Below are 19,730 nucleotides of genomic sequence, written 5' to 3' on the forward strand. Positions count from 1 at the left end.
TTTCATTCTTTTGCATGTGGCTATCCAATTTTCCCAACACTGTTTATTGAAGACACAGCCCTTTCCCCATTGTATATTCTTGGTTACTTTGTCTTAATTGATTGACCATATATGTGTAGGTTTATTTCTGGGTGCTCTATTTTGTCCCATTGATGTATGTGGTTTTTATGCCAATACTATGCTGTTTTGATTACGATAGCTTTGTGGTATACTTTGAAATCAGAGAGTATGATGCCTCCAGCCTTGTTCTTATTCCTCAAAATTACTTTAGCTCTTTCAGGTCTCATTTCATACAATTTTTAGGATTTTTTTGTTCTATTTCTGTGAAAAATACCATTGGTGTTTTGATAGGGATTGCACTGAATCTGTAGAGTGCTTTGGGAAGTATGGACATTTTGACAATATTAAACCTTCCAATTCATTTACATGGAATGCCTTTCCACTTACTTGTGTCTTATTCAAATTCTTTCATTAATGTCTTATAGTTTTCAGTATACATCTTTCACCTCCTTGGTTAACTTGCTTTATAGGCATTTTATTCTTTTTGATGCAATTGTAAATGGGATAGATAATTGTGGTTTTTAGTTTCTCTAAAGAGAACAAAAGAGTTATTTTGGAGAATGTTAAATTCTACATATACCTTTTAAATATGTTTAATTATGTTATTTAGATCTTCTATCCTTATTGTCTGTTAAATTTGACAATTTTTGATAGAATTTTATTTAATATACCTACTGTGATTTTGGATTTGTCAGTTTAATTTAAAAACCCTTAATTCACATATTTTGATATGTAGGTATATATAAGTTCATGACTACTGTATCTTCCGGATGGAATAAAGCTTTTATCATAAAATGTCTCTATAAAAATCCTTCTATAGCTCACTTAATGCTTTTTAAATTTTTTTTTTTTGCCAAATAATTGGCCAGGACAGTTTTGCCTATGTCCTTCTTATGCTTTTTTTTTCACAGATGAGTTTCCTGGAAACATCATAATGCTAGACTAAATTTTTAAAAATTTGGCAAGATTTTTCTGACTTTTGACTAGAGAATTTTACTTATTCACATTAATTATATTACTTCATTTTTTTTTTTTTTTGAGATAGAGAGCACAAGCAGGGTGGCGGGGGGGACAGAGGGTGGCAGACAGACAATCTCAAGCAGGCTCCACCCTCAGCATAGAGCCCCACCTGGGGCTCAGTCTCATGATCCTGAGATTGTGACCCAAGCCAAAATCAAGAGCTGGATGCTCAACCAACTGAGCCACTTAGGTGCCCCTCTTTTTTATAATATAAATTTAATATGTATAAAAATGTAAGGCACATACATTATCTAGTATTAGAACATGTATACATGTGTGGTTTTTATTTTATTTTTTATTTGTTATGGGTTCTTGCCTTTTCTCCTTTCCTTCATTTCTTGGAGTTAATTCTCTGCCAATTTTTCTTATCTAGTAGTGTGCAAGCTATGCATCTTATGTCTATTTTTTAGTGATTTCTTATAAGTTTTACAAACTTACTTTAACATACTTCATGTCTAGAATTAAGTCTTTGTATTTTCCCCCCTTGAACAAGATCTTATTTTTTTCACCCCCTCCCTCATTTTTCTTTTTTGCTCCATGTTTTGTTAAAATCACCTAGAATTCTTGTTGTACATTGTGTCTAAGTGGATATCTGAATTGGGTTCCTTCAAAATTCATATGTTGAAGTCCTAACCTCCAGTATCTCTGAATGTGACTATATTTGGAGATAAGGTCTTTAAAGAGGTAATTAAGTTAAACTGAGGTCATTGGGTTGAGTCCTAATCCTCTTTGACTGGGATCCTCAGAAAAGGAGGGAATTGGGGCACAGACCTGCACAAAGGGAAAACACCATGAAGACACAGGGAGTAGGTGGCCATCTGCAAGCTAAGAAGAAAGGCCTCAGAAGAAATTAACTGTGCTGACACCATGCTCTCAGACTTCCAGTACCAGAACTGTGAGAAAATAAGTTCCTGTGGCTTAAATCACCCAGTCTGTGGTACTTTGTTATCACAGCCCTAGCAAACTAATACATACACTGAAGATGGCAGCTTGATGGCTATGTCCTCAGCCATTCCTTGATATCGAATGACTTTAGTCACTTTATTTCTAAATTCTCCCAACACTGCATACATTTCCTATCAAAACACTCATTGCACTCACTGTAATTTGTTTAGTGTCTTTATTTCCTACTAAGCTCTAAACTCTGTATGAACAGGAACTCAAAACATTTTGGTTTATTCCATGGGAGTCCTGTGAGAGGGTCTCTAGAGAGTAGTCCGAAGCTTGTCTTGAGGATCTAGGAATAGGTTTATGTTTTAACTGCAATTTCTAGACCATGCAGAGTGTAAATTAGGAGCCCACACCCATACATGGTGGAGACCTGGGGTATCTACTTTTCAGTGATCTCCCATCACCCAAATCTCCAGTAGACTAAAACCTCCCTCCATTTCTCCAGCTATCGGGAGTTTTTCTCCACACTTTTAAAGTTCCCTTTCTTTTTATAAACTTGCTTGTAAGCTCTCCATGTCTTCCTGTTACAGGCGTTGGAATCCCAGCCTCAGACCTGAGAGTCCCTTTTCATAATCCTGACTCCCAGAACCACAGGGTATCAACTTTTTCTTTCTACTTTAGCTTTTGCTCTTTGCCTCCAAATGTTTGGCATCTGGAAATTTCCCTGTCTTCCTACAAAGTTCAGTTATCTACTAAAACAAATGACAGGGTGGTAAAAGTCCATTCTCTGGAGACAAGTTGCCAGCACTAGCTATGGGACTTCAGGCAATGTTTTTCACCTCTCTGTGCCTCAGCCCCTCTATCTATAGACTGGGGTTACTGGTACTCAACTCATGGGTTATTGTGAAGATTAAAGGAGTACACATGCTAAGTGCTTAGAATAACACCTCACACAGAGTAAAGGCTATATAGATGTTTGATCCTATGAAGTTTTTGCATTTTTGGTATATTTTCACTTTATCCAATATTTATACTTTAGGGTTCCTGACTATAACAACTCAGTCTTCTATGTTCTATTAGACTCTAATATGTTGAGTAAAATGAGTAAGATTCTTTTAAGAGGAAACTACTTGTAGCAGACATCCTGGATAGCTTAAGAATGTACAAATTGTCCACAGTCTTACTTTGAGGTATCATTGGCCTGGTATCTTGTAACTCCTTCCCATGTAACCACACCTAATTTGACATCCAACTTAGAGACAGACAGGTAGAATGACAAGTGAGTTCTGCCCAGTTGGGCTCACTCCCCTGGACAGTGACTGACTGCTGATCTAGTCAGATCTTTGGGAGTTTACACTTGAAACAACAAAAAAAATCATTTTGCAGTATCAGGAGCAATGGCAATAGATACAGATAATAGCTCAGTTACCACAATGGCAAGGTTCTCAAGCAGGGATCATAGGTACTAGACACACTGCACTTTGTAAATGATCCTTCAGGCTCCAGGGGCCAGTTTGGAACTAGTCTCCATTTCTTCCTTGTGTTTCTTCTAATAAACTGCTATCATCTGATGTATCTGGAGCATGTCTTTTTTTAAAACCTAACAAATGTACTAGTGCTAAATATTTAAACTTAATAAAAAAAAAAGTATCTGATCTCCAAGTCACTGGATTTATCTTCTCCCATCTATTTCCTCTTCAGGTAGGGAAAAAGAGAATAAGGCTGGATTTTAATCGGTGCTCTATCACTTGACCAAATTGCTTAAACATTTAGAGCCAATGATTCCTAATCCTTAAATTGAGGAAACAGCAATATACTGTTGTATAAGATTTTTGTGAGAATTATTTCATTCAGACACATTTGTTAAAATTACATTACATGCCAGGCATGGCAGTAGGTGCTAGGGATACAGCAGTTTCTGACAGTGATGGGCTTATAGTCATAGTGCCAATGAGATACTGTCTGGGAAATGCTTAACTTGTTATAGCCTCTCAATGCATAGTAACTTCTGCTATTATGTCTACAGGAAAAATATTTTCTCATTCGGTAGAACTTAGAGAGCTGAGAGCAGATGCTTCTCCAAGTATGTTTCACTGTGAACATTAGAAACAATAAAACATTATTATGGATCTATTTAACCATTTTTTTGTTGTTCCTGGTGTTTCTGTTTCTTGACCTTTCCATAGGTATTTGAATCTAATCATTGACCAGTTTCTTAATTTGGAACTATTTCCTCTCTTCTCAGGCAGCTCTTTGGCATCTATGATCACACACATTAGATGGTATTTTCTACAACAGCTATTGACAAACGGGACACTTTATATAAAATAAAAATGGAAAATTTCAGAGTAAGTTCTGTATAGATATTCTCTCTGTTGGTACAAGCTGCACAGTTTCAATACTTTTAAAGGCACAATTTACCCAGACATAGAAAAGGAGATCTAATGCTATTCTTCAGAAGGTATAAGATTAGATGACTGTTGTGGATGCTGTTGGCTTCTCCTCCAAATCTACTTTCCCCTTCTTAAGACCCTAGCAGAAGGGGTTTGCTCTGATATTCACCCCATCCCTTCATCAGGAATGGGTCTTGATCAGCTAATCAGAGCTTGTATATCTCCCCAGCAACCTTGGTTAGTGTGGAGATTGACATGTGTTGTGAATTGGTCCAAATTCAAGGGCAGGATTATTATTGCATGGTGGGTAGGGGGGTATTCATTCTTCTGTCGAGTGTAAACAAGGAAATGAATAACTGTGCTTGTCACTGGCAGCCTGTAATTAGGAAGGGAATGAGCTGTAGGGTGAAGCAGATTCTGTGGACTGTTGGGGACGAAGAATGAACCTCGGTATTCAGTGGTCTTGTTGAATCAAGCAATTAAGCTAGTCCTACCTCTCCTATCTCTGGACCTGCTGTTATGTAATATAAAAATTTTATTGTATAGGCCAGTTTGAGTCAAGCTGTCCTACTTGTAACCAAAAGCACCCTGCACAGGAATGGTAATTTTACTTAGTTATTTTTAAGGAATGAGATAAGGAAACTATAGAGTAACTAAATTTACTGTTAAATCAAAGTCTTCACAGGTGGAAAAACACATCTGTGTTCTTTCTTTACTCCCTGAACACCTTTCTCTAAAATACTCCTTTGATTTTGATGGCCACTGTGTGTGTGCTTTCAGAAGGGAAGAGAAAACTAGAATGATCAGTAGCTAAAACTCATCTCCTATTCACAAGAAAAATAGGAGTTTAAAATATTTGCTGAATTTCCTGAAAGCTTGTATCCCATGGAAGAGTTAATAATAGGATGTTCACTTTAAAAAAATCGCATGTCTGAGCACAAAGAAGTCCATTAGATAATCCAATCCCACCTAGAGGAATTAATGTTCCCATGTAGATTCTATATTATAAAGTGCTTGGGTCTCAGTGCTACATTTTCTTTGTTGAAAGATTATGTCTTGATGCACACAAAAAAATTCATTAAAAAGCAATAAATAAGAGACAACTTGGCAGAGAATACTCTAGAGAGCTAAATGGATTCTTCCCTTCTTTGGTAATGGTTTACAATTGCAATATAAAGTACTAAGAACACGAAGAAGCTCCCTGTGGCAGTTTGCTTAGGACAGAAGGATTTAGACTTCTTTCGGGTTAGATGGAAGTGATGACTTTCTTCTTTTTTGGTTGCTGCAGTATTTTAACAGCAGAGAAAAGAAAAACACACAGTCTTCAGAAAGCCTTACTGATATATTCACTTTATAACATTTTCTCAAGAGGTTGAACACCTACCATGATATCTCACACATAAAGGAGAATCAATAAATATTTGTTGAATGGAATTAAAATTGACTTTCTGTAAACTGCATCATCTTTTAAATTTCTGAAATTGGCTTCCATGGTAAGGTTTGAGAATTTCCTCTTCTCCCATTACTACAGGTCAGAGAGCAAAAAAGCAATAAAATGCAACCCTGCCATTAATTTTTTACAGTAAGATATTACCTTCACTGTGTCTCAAGAATTTGCTATGCCTTGTGTCAAATCATTATATGATACTTCAATTTAGTACTTCTTGTAGTATTTCAGATAGGACTCAATCTGAGAAAACTGTTACCACAATGGAGAACAAAGCATTCATCCAACAGATACTTTTGTAGCCATTATTCCATGCAAGTCTCTGGTGAGGAGGAAAAAGGAAAGGAGCTGCAAAGCATAAGGAAAGAACTTCAAAGATGGGTTCATAAGGCACAAACAATACCTCATATATTATCATTGTAATATAAGGTAGCGTATGATCAATATTTTATACATTATATAGGAAATGTATATAAAAAAAGGATTAGAGAGTGATCAGAGAAAACTGTAGGAAATAGAACGCCACAACAACCACTGGTGCAAGTTCGCTCAGACTCCGAGATCTCTGAGAAAACTCGAAATTGCAGGGTTAAAAATAACCCGAAAGGCTCAGAGTGAAATGCCCTTGGGACGTGTGTGGTCAGTTCTAAAGTACGCAGCAGAAGATGCCTTGTAGATAGGAAGCCAGCTGCAAACAGCACACTGTGCACTCCCCTCTTTGTTCCCTTGTCCTGTAAATTCCGTTTTAACGATTCTTACGTGCTTGACTAATCCTGGGTACCTGGAGGAATGTGCCTTACTACGCCTCTGCTGTAAATCATTATAGATCTATATCGCTGTAGAAGGTATATAATAAGAGTATGGAAAATAAACCTTGGCACCTCGGGCTGTTAGCTCGGGATTCCCTGTGCCTCGCTGTACTGTCATCTCTTTTTCTCAGTTCCTTCGCCGCCCCAGGTCCCCGACTCTCAGGTTTGACAAATGGCACCCGAACAGGGACCTGAAGCCCCCGTCGAGGAGTGATGGGCCAGCGATAGGAACCCTACAGAAGGTGGTAAGTAGGAAAGTTTACTACAGGGTTATGGGGCAATAGAATTCGAGAGCATCAGGTTTTGCTGCGTTGATACATCATTTTCTTAAAGAATATGGAGCTAAAGTTACTAAGCAGCACATAGAAAAAAATGTTTGGAAACAGTAGTTGAATATAATCCTTGGTTTCCAGACGAAGGCTCCTTAGATGAGGAGACTTGGATCCTAGTGAAAAATAATGTCTTGAAGGCTATGAGACAGGGTGAAATGATTCCCCTTGATTTCTGGCCCATTTGGGCTTTAGTACAAGTGGTTATCAATACTATGGAAACTGGGGATAAGTTCTCCCCGGCTGAGGTTGCTAAAGAAACTACTAACTCTTTACATACATATGAATTAGACAATGAGACTTTAGAAAAGGCTAAGACTGAAAGTAAAAAAGTTTTCGCGGCTTCACAGTCCGGGCCGTCACCCACGGCCCCTCCACTTTTAATGGAGGACCCCACCAAAGATGATCAATCTCCCTCCATGATAGATTTATTCCCTCTTAAAAGATCCCCTCTAGCTCTCTCACCTCTCGAAAAGGAACTCTGATGGCAAGGGGCTAATGATCTATTTATGGCTTTCCCCATAGACCAAACACAAGCTGCTGGTCCCGTCTATGAGGGATTAGATTTAAATGCTTTAAGGGAACTAAAGAAGGCTTGCCACTTGTATGGACCCACAGCCCCTTATACTATAGAGATTTTGAATGCTTGGGCAAATTCTGGGGAGTGGATCCCTCATGATTGGCATATGGTTGCACAGGCTTGCCTTAAGCCACAGGATTTATTACAATGGAAAATGTGGTTATCGGATGCCGCCTATATGAAAGCCCAGGCGAATTGGGCTAACCTAGCCATGCATCATATTTCTTTTGAAATGCTCACTGGCTCTGGCCCCTTTTCAGATGTTCGAGAGCAACTGGTTAACCCTCGGCCTGCAGCCACAGCGCAGGTATCTGAAATCTCCCTCGCAGCTTGGGGAAAGCTAACCCCTTCAGGGGAAGTGGGGCAAAGTTATATAAAAATTGTGCAAGGCCCTACAGAAGCATATACTGATTTTATTTCTTGGCTCAAAATGGCTATTGACCGCCAAGTCGATAATAAACCTGCTAAAGAGCACTTGCTAAGACAGCTTACTTTTGAAAATGCTAATGAGGACTGCCAAGCAGCAATCCGGCCACATAGGGAAACAGGAAACATTCTCGATTATCTTCATCTATGTAGAAATATTGGCATTCTTACACATCAAGCTCGGATAGCCTCCCTTCAACGCATGGCCCTACAAAAACAACAGGATATAAAATGTTATAATTGTGGGAAAGTAGGACATGTCAAGAAGGAATGCCGTAACGCCCCCTCCCAACCTAGAGCCAATTCTCTTTCTAATACCGCCCCTAGCCTCTGCCCTCATTGCGGCAAAGGCAAACATTGGGCCAAGGAATGCAAATCCAAATTTGACAGGCAAGGTAACCCACTCCCAATAAGGTCGGGAAATGGGATGCAAGGCGACCCCCGGGCCCTGAACAACAATGGGGGATTCAATATGTCGCCTCTCCAGCAACTTCCTGCTGCTCACATAAACCCTCCATGTTATCACTCAGTCCCGCCACCCAGGGAAGTGCCGCAGTAGATTTAACCACTCCTTTCACAGTAAGTCTTCACCCTGGTCTCGGGCCTCAAAAAATACCCACAGGTTATTATGGACCTTTACCAAGAGGAACCGTGGGACTTGTGCTAGGAAGATCTAGCCTAAATCTTAAAGGAATCCAGGTGATGACTGGAGTAATAGATTCTGACTATGAAGGAGAAATCCAAACAATTACTCCGGCTTCTTATCTAGGCACTGTGGTAGATAGAACCACAGTGAAACCTCAAACAATGCAAATTCGTAGGGATACCCTCCTTACTTTTATCGATTTTCAGAAACTCCTAGGAGACATTATTTGGATTCGCCCTCTCCTAGGGATTCCTACTTATAAATTACAAAATTTATCTAACACTTTACAAGGTGATTCTGCTTACGTAGTTGGCATTGTTGCGCCTTTGGAAACAGCTCTTATTTCCACAACTCATTCTATCATTAACCCTTTGCTTCAGGAATTACAATTAGCAATTCAATCTCGAACTCACCCTTTGTTCCCCCTGAGATGTCATGGCACAAACCTTATTTATTTTAAATTTTTTAAATTTACCCCAAGGAGAACCATATACTAGAGCTGACAAACATTTCTCGCCAGCCTCAATCTCAACTCAGGGTGCACCTGTGTGGATAAAAAATGATGAAAATAATTGGTTGCCCAGGAAATTAATTACCCGAGGCCCTGGTTATGCTTGTGTCATTCCAGATGGATCCAGTCGAGCAATCTGGATACCTCTTTGGAAAGTCCGGCCCAGGACTGGCAATAAAGACAACAGAAGAGGTGTCTCAGCTGCTGCAGGGATTGACCACCCAACCCCCTGTCCGAGAGTTGGCAACACTCTCCTTGAAGAGACCTCGAAACTGAAAATTGCCCCTGACAACACCCCCAACTTAGGGGCAACTGAAGACCCTCACTCAGAGGGCGGAGCGAGTCCTGGAGACAACCAGATCTACCAAAACCCCTGAACATTTGTTCCTGGCTATGTTAGCAGTGGTGACATGCGCCTCTGCGCAGTACGGATTCCATCCTTCTTCTCCAGGCCCATATGGGGGTCTGGATCCTGGATATTGTACCCTCAAAAAACAAATGAGTGCCCCAAATCTCCATCACAGAGTGCTTATGACAGCGGCTAATTTGAAAAAAGAAAGGGGGAGCTGTAGGAAACAGAACGCCACAACAACCTCTGGTGCGTGTTCACTCAGACTCCGAGATCTCTGAGAAAACTCGAGATTGCAGGGTTAAAAATAACCCGAAAGGCTCAGAGTGAAATGCCCTTGGGACGTGTGTGGTCAGTTCTAAAGTACGCAGCAGAAGATGTCTTGTAGATAGGAAGCCAGCTGCAAACAGCACACTGTGCACTCCCCTCTTTGTTCCCTTGCCCTGTAAATTCCGTTTTAACGATTCTTACGTGCTTGACTAATCCTGGGTACCTGGAAGAATGTGCCTTACTATGCCCCTGCTGTAAATCATTATAGATCTATATTGCTGTAGAAGGTATCTAAGAGTATGGAAAATAAACCTCGGCACCTCAGGCTGTTAGCTCGGGGTTCCCTGTGCCTTGCTTTTCTGTCGTCTATTTTTCTCAGTTCCTTTGCTGCCCCAGGTCCCCGACTCTCAGAGGTCGACGGAAAAACTCTGATACTTGAAACTAAGATTAGGGGCCCAGTGGACTGAAAACCATTGACATATATAGTCTAGTGATTTTGAAGTTTTGAGTGTAATAGTTACCTGGGAATCTGGCAGCATAATTTCTTAGGCAAAAAAATCCTGAAATCACCTTCTAGGATAAAACACAGTAATACTGGAATATGTATGTTTGTGTGTGGTGTATCTTTTAACATGCATGGGCAGGGTGGCCATAGAGTACGGGAAGGCCTGAGAGGGCAAAAGTGCTCACATAAGCTAATACTGAGACCAGTGGCTACCCTGACTGATGGGCATCTTAATAGTCTCTGATGGCCCAGAGTCTGAGCAAGTGGGAATTCAGATCAGAGATGGTCACAGAAAGTCTTAAAGATAACAACCTCAAGGAAAAGATGGCTAGAAAAATGCCCTGTGAAAGGACAGTGGGGAAACTTCTCAGTCATGGACTTGGTTGTGGATAGAGGAAAAAATGTAATCATCACTGGGAATCTGAAACCACAAGCTAGGGGAGTACAGGAAAGATGGCAGAATAGGAGGACCCTAAGCTCACCTTGTCCCACAGTCCCACCAAGGCAACAATTACATATATTTTAACTAACTGTTGAAATACTTTGAGACTGGTAGCACAGATCTTCTATAGCTAGGCATAGAGAAGGCCACCTCAAAGAGGGTAGGAGTGGGGGAGACACAGTCAGGAACCAAACCCCCAGTGCTACTAACCACAAACAGGAGGGACATCACAAGTACAGAAAAGCAAGGGAATTAGACCCCACTCCCCCATCACACCCATAGCCCTGGGGACCCACACTGGGAAGACAAGTCCCCATGATGTCTGACTTTGAAAATCAGTAGTGCTTACCTTAGGAGAGTCAGAGAGTGATAGAAGACCAAGTCCCCACCCTTAAAGAGCCAGTCTAAGACATAGCACAGAAGCAGCAGTTTGAAAAGCACCTGGGATATAAGGAGATTTTTTTTTTTTTTTTTTTTTTTTTTACTATTTTAGGATGTGTGCCAGAAAAGTAGGAATCTACAGATTTCTCTAGAACAAAAGTACAGGGGTGGGTGGGCTTTTTTTTCTTGCTCTCCCCTAGCCTAGATAATTGGATGCTTATAGGAGACAGTTCTAACACTTTCCACTTACATTACTAATACCCCATGTCTCCCCACATTCCCTCTGGACCAGCTCCACCCAACCCACCAGGTACTCCTTCCAAAGCAGTTCCTGCCCAATCACATCTGGCAGGCAACCCCAGCTAGGACTGGCAACCCTCCAAAGTGATTCCTGCCCTGGGGATGGTGCAGGAAAGATAACCCCAGACACCAGTGCCCTCACATTTCCTGCAGCTGGATCTCTTAGCTGGCTATGTAGTGAACAAGCCCTCTGCTTTGGTGTGCCCACAGCTGTCAGAGTGGCTAATAGCAGCCAGGGTCCACCCACCAGTGAGCCCATAAGCTTTGAAAGCTCAGGTGGCAACCCTGCCCAGTGTGCCAGCAGCAGGGAAACTGGGTCATTGCAGCTAGCTGGGCTGAGGTCCAGTCCCACCTATAAGCATGCCCACAGCATCCACAGCTCAGCCACAATAGGAAGTAGCAGGCAGTCCATACATAACACACCCCAGGAGTGTCCAGTTCTGGTGATGAGGAGGTATTGTGCTATAGGACACCACAGGACCTCTTCTGCACAAGGCAACTAATTTCAAGACCAGGACATATAGTTGATGTAACACATAGAAACAGAGTTAGACAAAACAAAGAGACCAAGGATTATGCTGTGAATGAAAGAACAGGACAATATCACAGGAAAAAAAAAAAGCTAAATGAAATGGAGGTAAGACATATGTCTGATAAATAGTTCAAAGTAATGGTCATAAAGATACTCACCAGACTTGAGAGAAGAGTGGATTAATGCACTAAAAACTTCAACAGAGATAGAAAATGTAAAAAAGAACAAGTCAGAGCTGAAAAATACAATAGCTGAAATGAAAATATATACTACAGGAAATCAACAGCAGATTAAAGGATGTAGAAGAATGAATCAGTGATCTGAAAAGATAGGGTAATGGAGAGCACTCAAGCTGAATAGCAAAAAGAAAAAAATAATAAAAAATGATAATAGGTTAAGGGACCACTGAGACTCAGTTTGCCTTACAGTGGTCCCAGAAGAAGACAGAAAGAAGGGGGTATAAATTTATTTGAAGAAATAATAGCTGAAAAATGCCCTCATCTGGAGAGGGGAAACAGATATCCAGGTCCAGGAAACACAGGGAGCTCCTAAGATAAACCAAAGAAGATTCACACCAAGACACATAATAATTAAAATTGCAAAAACTAAAGATAAAGAATTTTAAAAAGAGCAAGAGAAAAGCAAAGTTATGCACCAAGGAAACCCCATAAGGCTATCAGTTGATTTTTTCAGCAGAAATCTTGCAGGCCAGAAGAAAGTGGCATGATATATTCAAACTACTGAAAAGGAAAAAAATATAACCAAGAATATTCTACCCAGAAAGGTTATCATTCAGCATAGGAGAGAGAGTTTCCCCCCAAAAATGTGAAGAAGTTCATCACCACTAAACGAGCCTTACAAGAAATGTTAAAGGAAATTCTTTAAGTGGAAAGAAAAGATCATAACTAGAAGTAAAAAAAAATTATGAAAGAAAAAAGTTACACAGGTAAAAGCAAGCATATAGTAAATGTAGATCGATCACTTATAAAGCCAGTATAAAGATTAAAACACAAAAATAGGAAATCAATTCTATCTACAAAGGATACAAATTAGGATGTAAATTATGACATCACAAATATAAAACATGGTTGGGGGGGAGTAAAAATGTAGTACTTTTAGAATGGGTTCAAACTTAAGTGACCATCAACTTAATATGAACTGCTATATGCTATAACATATGAATCCCATGGTAAACACAAATCAAAAACCTATAGTAGATATATTAAAAAAAGATAAAAGAAGCCAACATAACATTAAAGAAAGTCATCAAAAACAGGGGAAGAAAGCAAGAAAGGAAGAAAGGAACAGAGAAGAACAATAAAACACCCAGAAAACAATTAACAAAATAATAATCACAGACCTATCAAAAATTACTTTAAATGGACTAAATGCTCCAATCAAAAGACAGAATGACTGAATGAATTAAAACAAAACAAAACAAAAACAAGATCCATCAACAGACTGCCTTACAAGAGAATCACTTCAGACCTAAAGACACATACAGACTGAAAGTGAAGGAATGGAAAAAGATATTCCATGAAAATGGAAACAAAAGCTGAAGTAGCTATAATTATAAAAGCAGAAACAGAATTTAAAACAAAGACTATAGCAATAGACAAAGAAGGCATTATATGATAAACGACTCAATTCAACAAGATGATATAACACTTGTGGGTATCTATGCATCCAAAATAGGAGCACCAAAATATATATAGCAAATATTAATAGACATAAAGGGAGACATTGGCAGTAATACTATAATAGTAGGGGACTTGAACACCCCATTTACAACAATGGATAGATTAGCCAGGCAGGAATCAATTTGAGAAACAAACTGAGGGTTCTAGAGGGGAGGGGGGTGGGGGGATGGGTTAGCCCGGTGATGGGTATTAAAGAGGGCACGTATTGAATGGAGCACTGGGTGTTATACACAAGCAATGAATCATGGAACACTACATCAAAAACTAATGCTGTAATGTATGGTGATTAACATAATAAAATAATAAAAAAGATATGATGGATTCCTTAAAAAAAAAAACAAAAAAACCAGGAGCTTTGAATGACACATTAGACCAGATGGACTTAACAGATATATACAGAACATTCCATCCAAAGACAGAATATGCATTCTTTTCAAGTGCATATGACCATTCTCCAATTTTATTTATAATTCTCCAAGATTACGTATTAGGCCACAAAACAATTGATGAGTATTAAAATTATATCAAGCGCCTTTTTCAACCACAATGGTATGAAACTAGAAATTAATTACAAGAAGAAAATTGGAAAAAACATAAACATGTGGAGGCTAAACATGCTGTTAAACAACCAATGGGTGAATGAAATCAAAGAAAAAAATTTTAAAAATACATGGAGGCAAATAAAAATGGAAACACAATGGTCCAAACTCTGGGACACAGAAAAAGCAGTTCTAAGAGTGAAGTTTATAGCAATCCAGGCCTACATCAAGAAACAAGACAATTTCAAATGAACAATCTAACCTTATAACTAAAGGAACTAGAATGAAAGAAATATTAGAGTAGAAATGAATGAAATAGACACTAAACAAACAACAAAACAAAACAAAACAAAACTAAGAGAAAAGATCAATGAAACCAAGAGGTGATTCTTTGGAAAGATAAAAGAAAAATTGGTAAAGCTATAGCCAAACTCATGAAGAAAAAAAGAGAGACAACTCAAAATCAGAAATGACAACTGATGAATCACTAAATTCTACCCCTGAAACTAATAATACAGTACATGTTTACTAAATTGAGTTTAAATAAAAAATTTTAAGAAAGATGTTAGTTGAAAGATGCATTCTAAAAAAAAAATCAGAAATGTAAGAGGAAAAAGCACCAACACTACAAAAATACAAAGGATTATAAAATACTATGAAAAATTCCAACAAATTGGAAGACCTAGAAGAAATGGATAACTTCCTGGAAACATACAATCTTCCAGAACTAAATTGGGAAGAATTAGAAAATCTGAACAGACTGATTACTAGAAGAAAAAAAAAATCAGTAAGTAATCAAAAAACTCCAAACAAAAGTCCAGGACCAAATAGCTTCACAGGTTAATTCTACAAAACATTTAAAGAAAAGTTAACACCTATTCTTCTCAAACTATTCCAAAAAATGGAAGAGGAAGGAAAACTTCCAAATTCATAATTCATTCTGAGGCCAGCATTACCCTGATCCCCAAATTAGGCAAATACATTACAAAAAATGAAAACTACAGGCCAATATCTCTGATGAATATAGATGAAAAAACACTCAAGAAAACATTAGTAAACTGAATTCACAATACAGAAGAATCAAGTGAGATTTATTCCAGAGATAAAAGGATGAATTAATATTTGCATATAAAAATGTGATATATATCATTAAGAAGAGAAAAATATAAAAACCATATAATTATCTCAATAGATTCAGAAAAAAAACTGACTAAATACACCATCTTTAAATGATAAAAAAAAATCTCAACAAAATGTGCACAGGGCCACATACTTCAACATTATAAAGACCATACATGAAAAACCCACAGGTAACATTATACTAAATGGTGAAAAACAGAGTTTCTCCCTAAGATCAGGAACATAACAAGGATGTGTCTCACCACTTTTATTTGACATAGTACTAGAAATTTTAGATGCAGAAATCAGACAAGATAGATATTCATATTGGTAAAAAAGTTAAACTGTCACTATTTGCAGATGGCATGATACTATGGGGATCCCTCTTACCTTGTTGGTGGGAATGCAAGTTGGTACAGCCACTTTGGAAAACAGTGTGGAGATGCCTCAAAAAATTAAATATAGAGCTACCCTATGACCCAGCAATTGCACTCCTGGGTATTTACCCCAAAGACACAGATGTCGTGAAAAGAAGGGCCATATGCACCCCAATGTTCATAGCAGCAATGTCTGCAATAGCCAAACTGTGGAAAGAGCCGAGATGCCCTTCAACAGATGAATGGATAAAGAAGATGTGGTCCATATATACAATGGAATATTACTCAGCCATCAGAAAGGATGAATACCCAACTTTTACATCAACATGGATGGGACTGGAGGAGATTATGCTAAGTGAAATAAGTCAAGCAGAGAAAGTCAATTATCATATGGTTTCACTTATTTGTGGAACATAAGGAATAGCGTGGAGGATATTAGGAGAAGGAAGGGGAAAATGAAGGGGGAGAATCAGAGGGAGAGATGAACCACGAGAGACTATGGAGTCTGAGAAACAAACTGAAGGTTCTAGAGGGGAGGAGGGAGGGGGGATGGGTTAGCCCGTTGATGGGTATTAAGGAGGGCATGTACTGCATGGAGCACTGGGTGTTATATGAAAACAATGAATCGTGGATCACCACATCAAAAATTAATGATGTATTGTATGGTGATTGACATAACATAATAAAATAAAATAAAAAAACACTGATGAAAGAAACTGAAGATGACACAAACAATGGAAAGATATTCCATGCTCACGGATTGGAAGAACTGATTTTATTAAAATGTCCATTATTAAATCCAATCTACAGATTCAATCAAAATACCAACAGCACTTTTCATAGAACAAATAATCCTAAAATTTGTGTGGAACCACAAAAGATCCTGAATAACCAAAGCAATCTTGAGAAAGAATAAACCTGGAGGTACCACCATCCTACATTTTAAGATATACTACCAGGAGGAGGGGTTAAGATGGCAGAGGAGTAGGGGACCTTAAGTTCGTCTGGTCCCTAGAATTCAGCTAGATAGTTATCAAACCATTCTGAACACCTGCAAAATCAACTGGAGATCTGAGAAAAGAAATGCTGCAATTCTATAAACAGAAAAATGACCACTTTTTGGAAGGTAGGAGGTGTGGAGACTTGAATCTGGGGTGATATATCAGAGGCTATGGCAGTGGGGAGGGAGCTGGCTTAGGAGGCTATGGCAAGGTATTATAAGCAGCAGAGCACAAAATCTGAACGTTTAGAAGTCTGCTACAGTGGGGGATGTCCCTGGCTTAAAGGTGCTTGGTGGTGAAGCAGGGTGGAATCCCAGGTGGGAGAGCATGGTCTCAGGATTCATGGGGTCACATGAAGAATGGGGGTGCCTGAGTGCAGCAGAATTCCCAGGCATCAGAGGGGGGAGCCCAGCCACAAACAGTGAGTCTGGGCACCAGCTTTCTGTTCAGTGTTGCCAAAAACTGTGAATCACTGCACAGTCGCAGGACCACTCTCCTGGAAGGGGTTCAATAGGCAGAAGCATGGGGAGATCCCCATCCCTCTATCAGGAGGGACAGCATGGGTCCATGCTGCAAGAGCGTAAAATTTGGAGACCTGAAACTCAGTCCCATGCCTGAGATAACTGCTTGGTCACAGGCTGGGTGAACACAGAGTTGGGACAGAAACCAAGGAGACAAAAGTGACTGACTGCTTTTCTGTGAGGGCTCACTGAAGAGTGGGGGATGGTGGTGGAAACTTTCAGCTCCTGGGCTAGAGAGTGAGGCACCACCATTTTCATCCCCCTCATCAATGCAGAAAGCCTCTGGGGAGGAAAACAGCGCCATATAGTGGAGTTCAGAGCCGCTTACACTGAACCTGTCCCCCTGGCAAGGGAGGCACATTGCCACAAGGGCAAGGGCAGCTGAGAATCAGTTCAACAGGCCCCTGTCCCAGAAGACCAGCAGGAACAACTGGCTAGCACCAAGTTTACCGATCATAGAGAACTATAAAACTTCAGCTCTTGGGGAAAACAGTATACAGTATTTGTGGGTTTTTTTTTTTTTTTTAATTCTTTAGTCTTTCAGTTTTTTTCAGCTATTATCTTATTTTTTTCAATTCTTTTATTTTTTAATTTTAATTTATATATATGTTATTTTTGGTTTCCTTTCATTCTATTTTATTTTATTTTTGTATATATATATATGTTTTTCTTTCTTTCTTTCCTATTTTGGGATCTAGTTTCTTTTAACAAGCCAAAATACGCCCAAGATCTAGTTTTTTGTTTTGTTCTGTTTTGCCTCTTCTTTGATTTTCTCTTGTTTTATTTTTATTTTCTTCTGGATTGTTCTGTTGTTTTTTTTTTTTTTTCTGTTGTTATTGTTGTCTTTCCTTTCTTCTATTTTTTGGGGGGGGATATAATGAGATGGAGAAATTCACCCCAAAAGAAATAACAGGAGGTAGTACTCACTGCCAGGGATTTAATCAATATGGATATAAGTAAGATGTCTGAACTAGAATTTAAAACAACGATTCTGAAGATACTAGCTGGGCTTGGAAAAAGCATAGAAGATACTAGAGAATCCCTTACTGAAGAAATAAAAACTAAAATCTAATCAGGCCAAAATAAAAAAAATGCTATTACTGAGATGCAGTCACAAATGGAGGCTCTAACAGTGGGGTAAATGAGGCAGAAGAGTCAGTGATATAGAAGACAAAATGATGGAAAATAAGGAAGCTGAAAAGAAGAAAGACAGACAACTACTGGATCGTGAAGGAAGACTGTGAGAACTCAGCAATTCCATTAAGCAAAATAAAACTGCATAATAGGGGTTCCAGAAGATAGAAGGAGAGGGGGGCAGAAGGTTTATTTGAATAAATTATACTTGAGAAATTCCCTAATCTGGGGAAACAGGCATTCAAGTCCAGGAGGCACAGGGAAACCCCCCCCTAAAAATTCAATAAAAATAGGTCAACCCTCGACAAATAATAGTGAAACTTGAAAATTTCAGAGCTAAAGAGAAAATCCTGAAAGCAGCTTGGGACAAGAGGTCCTTAACCTACAAGGGTAGAAACATAAGGCTGGCAGCAGACCTATCCACAGAGACCTGGCAGGCCAGAAAGGACTGATATGATATATTCAAGGTGCTAAATGGGAAAAATATGCAGCCAAGAATACTTTATCTAGCAAGGCTGTCGTTCAGAATAGGAGAGATAAAGAGTTTCCAGGACAAAGGAATTTGTGAACATTAAACCAGCTCTGCAAGAACTATTAAAGAGGATCCTTTGAGCGAAGAGAAAGCCCAAAAGTAACAAATACCAGAAAGGAACAGACCATCTATAGAAACAGTGACTTTAGAGGTAATACAATGACACTAAATTCATATCTTTTATTAATTACTCTGAATGTAAATGGAGTAAATGCTCCAATCAAAAGACATAGGGTATCAGATTGGGTAAGATATACTACAAAGCTATAGAAATCAAGAGTAAGGTACTGACACAAAAATACACACAGATCAATGGAACAGGATAGAGTGTCCAGAAATAAACCCACATTTACATGCTCAATTAATCTGTGACAAAGGAGGCAAAAATCTATACATTTAGTTCTGGGGGAAAAACAGTCTTTAATGAATGGTGCTGGATAAACTGGACAGCTGCATACAACTAATACAAATGGGAACCATTTCCATAAACTCAGAATGGATTCAACCTAAATATGATACCTGAAACAGTAAAACTTCTAAAAGAAAACAAAGGCAGTAATCTTTGGACATTAGCCTTCACCACACATTTGTGAATATTTCTCCTCTGGTAAGGAAAACAAAAGCCAAAATGAACAATTGGGACTACACCAAAGTAAGAAGCTTTTGCACAGTGAAGGAAAGCATCAATAAAATGAAAAGGCAAGCTACTGAATGGGAAAAGATATTTGTAAATGATATATTTTGGGTATTAACCCCTTACCAGCTATATGAAGAACTACACAGCAAAAACAAAATAAAACAAAACAAAAAACAAAAAAACAAAAACCCTCCAAATAATCTGATTAAAAATGGGCAGGGGGACTTGAATAGACATTTTTCCAAAGAAGACATTATGGACAACAGACATCGGAAAAAT

The 19,730-nt window shown here is 38.8% G+C and overlaps 1 protein-coding gene and 1 long non-coding RNA gene across 2 annotated transcripts in view; one reads left to right on the forward strand and one right to left on the reverse strand.

Annotated features, from left to right (window-relative positions):
- Nucleotides 1-10,138, forward strand: part of LOC113936767 — a 62,972-nt gene extending 52,834 nt beyond the window's left edge. The window contains exons 4-5 of the long non-coding RNA XR_003524348.2: nt 6,752-6,865; nt 9,230-10,138. This is a non-coding gene — a long non-coding RNA (uncharacterized LOC113936767). The remainder of the gene's footprint in view (nt 1-6,751; nt 6,866-9,229) is intronic.
- Nucleotides 1-19,730, reverse strand: part of CPA6 (carboxypeptidase A6) — a 353,130-nt gene that overhangs the window by 198,168 nt on the left and 135,232 nt on the right. The gene's annotated exons all lie outside the window — the stretch shown is intronic.

This window comes from Zalophus californianus, chromosome 4 (assembly GCF_009762305.2).
Source record: "Zalophus californianus isolate mZalCal1 chromosome 4, mZalCal1.pri.v2, whole genome shotgun sequence".
Taxonomy (NCBI): Eukaryota; Metazoa; Chordata; class Mammalia; order Carnivora; family Otariidae; genus Zalophus; species Zalophus californianus.